At 34.6% G+C, this 6,930-nt stretch overlaps 1 protein-coding gene across 1 annotated transcript in view; it reads left to right on the forward strand.

Annotated features, from left to right (window-relative positions):
* Positions 1 to 5,227: 5,227 nt before the first annotated feature.
* The window catches only part of Ifi44l (interferon-induced protein 44-like), a 16,604-nt gene continuing 14,901 nt past the window's right edge, over positions 5,228 to 6,930 (forward strand). The window contains exon 1 of the mRNA XM_013018347.1: positions 5,228 to 5,328. The gene's annotated coding sequence lies outside the window, so the exon portion shown is untranslated. The remainder of the gene's footprint in view (positions 5,329 to 6,930) is intronic.

Here is a 6,930-nt window from a genome sequence, read left to right on the forward strand (position 1 = left end):
ACACATATATACATATATATTCCATGCAGATGTACTTTATTTTCACTGCTATGGCACATCTTTTTGGAAACAAACCATAATATATATATATATATATAATATATATATATTTCCTAGTGCTAATGAATATTTGTTTAGTTTTCAGTTTGGCACTAGCACAAATTGTGTTGCCAAGAACATTCTTACACATGACCTGTGTTGAGTGTGTACCTGAGTATGTGTAAGGAGGAATAGAATCATTGGCTTCTTAGGTACACATATGTTCAGCTTTTGTATCTCCTAATATGTTTAGAATGCTACTAATTTAGTCTTTCACAGTTAACTTTCTCATTGTGCTGTATTATCACATGGGGTGGCCTTTCTGAGTTTCCTCACTCTGATAGATAAGTAGTGATATTTCATTATGGTTTCAATTATTGTTTTCTGGATGATTGGCAGAGTTGAGTACCTTTACTAATACCCATTGGCCACATTCCAAATAGCCTCTTTCTACTGTTGGTCTATATTTATTTGTGGCTGTCTGTTAAATACTTCAGATATAAATACTTTGTTGAATACTAAAGGAATTGTAAATAAATTCCCTAAGTTAATGGAATGTATTTTTATTCCTAGTGTTATTTATTTATTTATTTATTTTATTTATGTTATTTATTTATTTATATATTTATTCCTAGTGTTATTCCTAGTGTTCTCAAATTCAGTGTTTCTATTATATATTTCTTATAATACATATTATATATCTATTATATTGTGTGGCTGGCTTTTTTTGCATCTTATTCGAAAATGTTATTTTTCATGCATTTTACTCCTGAAAATACAGATATATGTAATTTACCAGGAAGTTATTTGAGGTGTACCCTGAACATTCATTTTTTGATATACCAGTTAATGGATGCCCAGAACCATGCTTTCTTCACTGTCCTTATGTGAATCTGTCTTTGTACTTTACTTTGTTCATTTGGTCAATTTTTTCTATCACTACATCAGTAGCACACTGTCTATTCATGATGCTTAACAAAACAGGATGTAATGAGTTTTTAAATAGCTCTGAAGGCTAGAGAATGCCAGATCAAAATTTAGACAGATCTATTCTCCACCTAGGGCCCATATTTTTGTTCATAGAAACTTCTAGCTGTGTTCTCAAATGGTTTCAGAGAGAGAGGGACATGAGGTACCACTTTTATAAAGGCACTAGTCATATTTAGGATTTTTACCTCACCTACAAATACATGACATTGTGGGTTAGGTTTTAACACAAGAAATTTAGAGGGCCCAAATTTCAGACCATAAGTATTTATGATGGTTTTGTATGGATCGTACAGTAGAGGGCACTGGAGAGACACTGAAGAAGAGGTTCTGAGGTCCACTCCTGCAGCTGACAGTGCCAACTTGCATGGTGGCCAGCAGCACCCAGCACCCTCTGTTTTCTCCAGCGTCCCCCCTAAGGTGGCTTTGTAGCAGTTTGACTCCATGGAGAGACCAGCTTTCCCCTCCCCATTACTGTTGAGGGTGAGTTCACACCAGTGCTCCAAAAAGGTGTTTCTTAGTCAGGTAGTGAGTCTTCATCATCCAAGGTCTGTATCTCAATGTGACCAGGACATTTTTCTGTCCTAGATCATTCATTCTATGTGGGAAAACTAGTCCTTACATGTGAGATCTACTAATCTTTCAATTTTGCTTTTCATCAATTCATTATTACTGTAAACCTCTGCTACTTATATCCTAATCTATGGGTTTTGGTATGGGGGGTTAACATAACATCTTTTAAGAAGTGTTTTATTGTGATAAGAACACTTTACATGGCATCTGCTCTCTCAACAGATTGTAAAGTCTGTGATATAGTTTTATTATTTATAGGCACAATCTTGCACAACTCTCTGAAACACTTGTTTTGCTTGCATCAATTTTTATGCCTGATAATGAATTCTTGTTAATATTTAGATATCTCATAGAACAGGAATCTTCCAGAATTTTTTCTCTGTGATGTGTTCATTTCACTTAGGACAATGTCTCAAAGTTCACTTATACTGTACAATTAATGAATTTCCTTCATCCTTAAAGCTAAAACTGATCATTTTTCTGTAGCAGCCACATTTATTCCATTTGTCTATGGATAGCTATTTCTTTCCACATGTTTACTATTGTGAAGATTATCTTCATATCGTGTGAATATGTTTTTGAGATCTTGATTTCAATTCTTTTGGTTAAATACCAAGAATTAGGACTGCTGGGTCAATCAGAGGTTCTCATATTTTCTTTTTAGGAGCCTTTCTACTCCACACTGCTTTCCACACTATTTTGGGCATATGATAATTATGTGAAGAATTTCTGCTTCTCCACATATTCGCCAGCATTGGTTGCTTTGGGAGAGGCTGTGGAAGTTCATCACAGTCCTTAATGGATGCAAAATGATTTCTCATAGAGGTAATAAGATCTTTTCCTACTAATTTTGATGATTTGTTATTTCTTGATGGGAAAAATATCTATTTAAGTTCTTTGCTCAATTTAAAATTCAATATAATAGCCTTTTATCATCCAATCCATGAATATGTGTGTGTGTGTGTGTGTGTGTGTGTGTGTGTGTGTGTGTGTGTGTGTGTGTGTGCTGGTCTTAGGGATTGAATTCAGAGGCTGGGTGCTGTACCAATTGTTTTTCTGCTACCATTCAACCATTTGAGTTATAGTTCCACTTCTAGCTTTTGGGTGGTTAATTGGAGTTAAGAGTTTCACGGATTTTCCTGCCTGGGCTGGCTTTGAGATGTAATCTTCAGCTCAAAGATCTCACAGCCTCCTGAGTTGAGAGCTAGGATTATGGCATGAGCTGCTGGAACCTGGCAAATATGGTGTATTTTCCAATTCAAATTTGTTTTACTCTTATATTCTACTGATAGATATATTCCTAAATTCTGATGTATGGTTACATTATTATAAATAATTTAGCTGTTTCATATAGTAATGTTTGTGACTTTTATTATTTAATTTATTCATATAACTTGCCAAATAGACATAGTTTGTCTATAAATTCTCTTATATTTTCAAGGTAGTTTCAATTTTTTCTGAGACTTTTGCCTTTTATGCTTACACTTTGACTTTTTTGGCTAGTCAGACTAAAGTAATGTTAACTAAGACTGACAATAGAAACCATTTTTGTTAGAGAAAATTTTGTTTTCTATGTCATACCATTATCTATTTGGCATGCTATTTTTGTTTATTCACTTTGATTTTTATCAAATAATTTAGATCAGATTTAAAAAGACTATTTCCCTAGTTTGTTAAGGATCTATCTCTTTAATTACCAGTGCATTGTCAAATAATTTCTAATGTATTGATGTGATCTTAGTATTCTTTTAAAATCAGATTTACTTATTAATTTGTCTAAATATATTACTTTTCTAATATTAAAAACACATCACCACAATGCACCTGTCATTGAAATGACTTTTAATTTATTCCAAGATTTAATTTCTAATATTTTTTCTTAATATTTTCTTCACACATGGTCATATTAGTTTGTAGTTTTCCCCTCTTCTCTTATAATGCCTCCTATCAAGTCTGTAATGCATGGTAGCTAGGCAAGCCTAGCATCAGTGTGTCTACCCTGATAAAGTCTGCAGGAGTTATTTGTTGGCTTTTAAATCATGACCTTCTTGTTCTTTTGAAATAAGAAAAATAATCTTTTAGGGGAAACTTCTGTGAGACTATTTAAATACTTTACTTCTCATCAGGCTCCTAGGAATTAATTGTAGCATACAGTGATTGATCTTACCTGCAAAAAGTATTACAATATTGGAACTGGAGGCATTGCTTAAGTGGCAGAGCACCAGCATAAAGTGCAAAGCCTGGCAGGAGCGTGAGGGCCTGAGCTTAATTTTTAAAAACTTAGTACTGTGGAATTTTACTTACACTGATTTGCTGCCTCATTCATTACATATGATATAAAAACTATAATCATTAATGTATAATATATACACATAGTTATATACATATATGTGAAAAGGAGATCTTACTTAAAAAAAAGCAAAATCACAGTCTGAGGGAATGGCTCACGTGGTAGAATGTATGCCTGGCAAGAGCCAGGCCCTAAGTTCAGAATGAAAACAAATAAAATAAAATACAAAAGAAACTGAAAACACATTGAACTAAGTGTGCTCACTGACAGAGGAATGCCATTATTTCATTCTTTCTGACTTTCTTAGTACATAGTATAGAAACATATTCACACACTAACACACACCCACACATTCATATATATTCTTTTTGTATTTATGTGTTTATTCTAATTCCTGTAATTTCAATACGACACCATAGGGGTCCTATTACTCTTATCCCTTTCTTCATTTGTAATTTCTCTGACATAGAGAAGCTGTCCCACTGTTGGCAACAATGTATTTTCTTTAATTCTAGTGAAAACGCTAATTAGTTTCAAATTGCACAGCTGAGCCCTAATTGCTTACACAGTTATTAACTGTAGCTGAGTCTTCTGGTTCCTGCTGCATGGACGACTTTTATTCCTTCTTTTCATCTCCTTCCTCTTTTGTATTGTTATGTTGCTTATTGATACATAGTTTTGCTCTTTGATACCTACTTTTGCTACCTTCTGTTTTGGCATCCACACGGTTTGGCTGATATTCATAGTTTGTTTATTTATTTATTATCTAGCATTACTACGATCCAAAAGGGATCTTGTCAGCGTTCTCTTTTCCTGATGTTTAGATCAGTATGGATGGAGGGGAAATATAGGTGAGAAAGCAGAACACAGTGTGATAAGAATTTAGAAAAGCCAAATCATTGTCTGTTTGTTCCAGTGAAAGAAGTCCAGGTTCTGACAAAAAGTCAGGTCCATTATTCTGTCAGTCAAGTTGCTATTGCAACATTTGTTTTCATTTTTTAAACTTTTTTTTGTACTTTGAGAAGCAAGAATACTAATTATTCCCATATTATAGGGTTGTTCTTGAGGAAATAGAAGATTGTAGTTGTATAGACAAGTGCCTAGTTGAATGGATTCGAAATGTTATTATTTTTCTGAATTTTTAAAATTAGAATAGGCAATTCATATATGCTTCCATGTGGGTTACACAGATAACCACGGATATCTTTCCTGCTCTGAGCAAGAGTTCTCTTACTTCTGTTCTGAGTGAGGAAACAGAAAGTTAAGGGCAGTTGGCTTGCTGCCAGTTGAGCTTCCTGGAGTTGAGTTTCAGTTTCCTTTCTTCTCTTCAGTCTGGAAGCAAAGACTGTATAAAGAACCTTCACTCCCTAAACTTCTAGCTGCTCTGTAACTCAGACAAACTGAATCTTCTTTGCCACCCACATCCACCTCAGCAACAGGTAAACAACTTCCTGCCATTCTGTTCCTAGCTGCCTGTTAAGAAAATAGCTTGCTTTCTTTACTTCAAGAGTTTCAGGGTGAAGTCGCTACAAATAATTTTCTCTTAATTGCTACTAATAATTTTCTGTTTCATTTGCTCCTTTAAAATTTCACATACTGGTAACAATAGTCAGAAATGAACTTTAGTATACTATCTTCACATTTCTCTCAGATTTTAAATATGATGTTCTTTATTTAATTAGGAGTTTTTAATCTAAAAACAAAGTTATTACTTATAAACTTAATCTATGACTCTGCAGAAACATTATGTAGACTTGGTATAATTGTTCTGCTCATTTTGATACTTTTGCTGTGTGTGAATAATGTATATAATCTCTAGTTCTGATTTGTGTTTTAACGTTTTATATAAGTGATATCACATTGAGTTTCTCAGTTTTTACTTATACAAATAATTCTAGTTCAACCACTTCAGCTTCTAGCTAATGTTTCACTGTGTCCATGTGAACTGTTTGTACTCCATCTTTACATGTTAGTTATCATAGTAAGAGGTACACCAATATACTTTTCTCTCCTCATGGTGTGATGATTCTGCTTTCAGCATTTTCCTTTTAAGCTCTTCTTTCTCCAGCTTCTTTCTTCCTCTTACTTTTGCTTCTTGGTCCTGGAGATTGAACTCAAGGCCTCATACTTCCTAGTTCTGCATTTTGAGACTTGCTTTTGTGTTGGTTGCTTTGGGGGAAGGATCTTGCTTTATGTGTGGGCTAGTCTGGGCTATTTGTGCTTTCCTGCATTGCTGGGGATGACAAAGGTGTGCTACTGTACCCAGCCTTTATAGCTGGGATAACAGGCTTGCACCACAGCACTCAGTCACTGGTTGAGATTGAGTCTCACAAACTTTTATTGCCTGGGCTGACATTGAACTTCAGTCACCAAATCTCTGTTTTGAAAGTAGCTGGGATTACAGTCTGTAATTATGACCTCTTTATTTTTAAAGTACATTTAAAGTACCCTTATTTGTTTCTTTCAATAATTTGAATATATCATCTCACTATCTTCTGATTTGCAGTTGTGTAGAGCAGTAAACTGATAGCCACTTTTGTTCTCCCTTTCTGTGAAAGGTTTCTTATCTCTTCTTACTTTCAGAATGATCTGTGTTTGGATTTTTCGAGGGTTTGTTTATGCTCAGAACTCCTTGATGACGCCTCCTTAGGTTGAATTTGATAGAAGAATTCTATGTTTCCGGTGCTGGATTTTTTTTTATCATCTTTCTCTATATTTGCAGAGTGTTTTGCTATTATTAGTAAATTTTTAGCAGTCTTGGGGTTTGAACTCCTGAAGTTGGCCAGTTTTCTACTACTTAGACCATACTCTCAGCCTATGGAAATCATGGTCCAAAGTCAGATTGTTCCATAGCTTAAAAACATGCACCTCTTCTTAGTAAGCAATTGAATTTAAGAATAGAACATGTTATTTTTTTTAGTTTAATGTAACATTTTTTTTTGGGAGTCCGTTCGTGGGGCCTGAACTCTGGGCCTGGGCACTGTCCCTCAGCTCTTCAGCTCAAGGCTAGCGCTCTACCACTTGAGCCACAGCGCCACTTC

Source organism: Dipodomys ordii, unplaced genomic scaffold (genome assembly GCF_000151885.1).
Source record: "Dipodomys ordii isolate 6190 unplaced genomic scaffold, Dord_2.0 Scaffold39, whole genome shotgun sequence".
NCBI lineage: Eukaryota > Metazoa > Chordata > Mammalia > Rodentia > Heteromyidae > Dipodomys > Dipodomys ordii.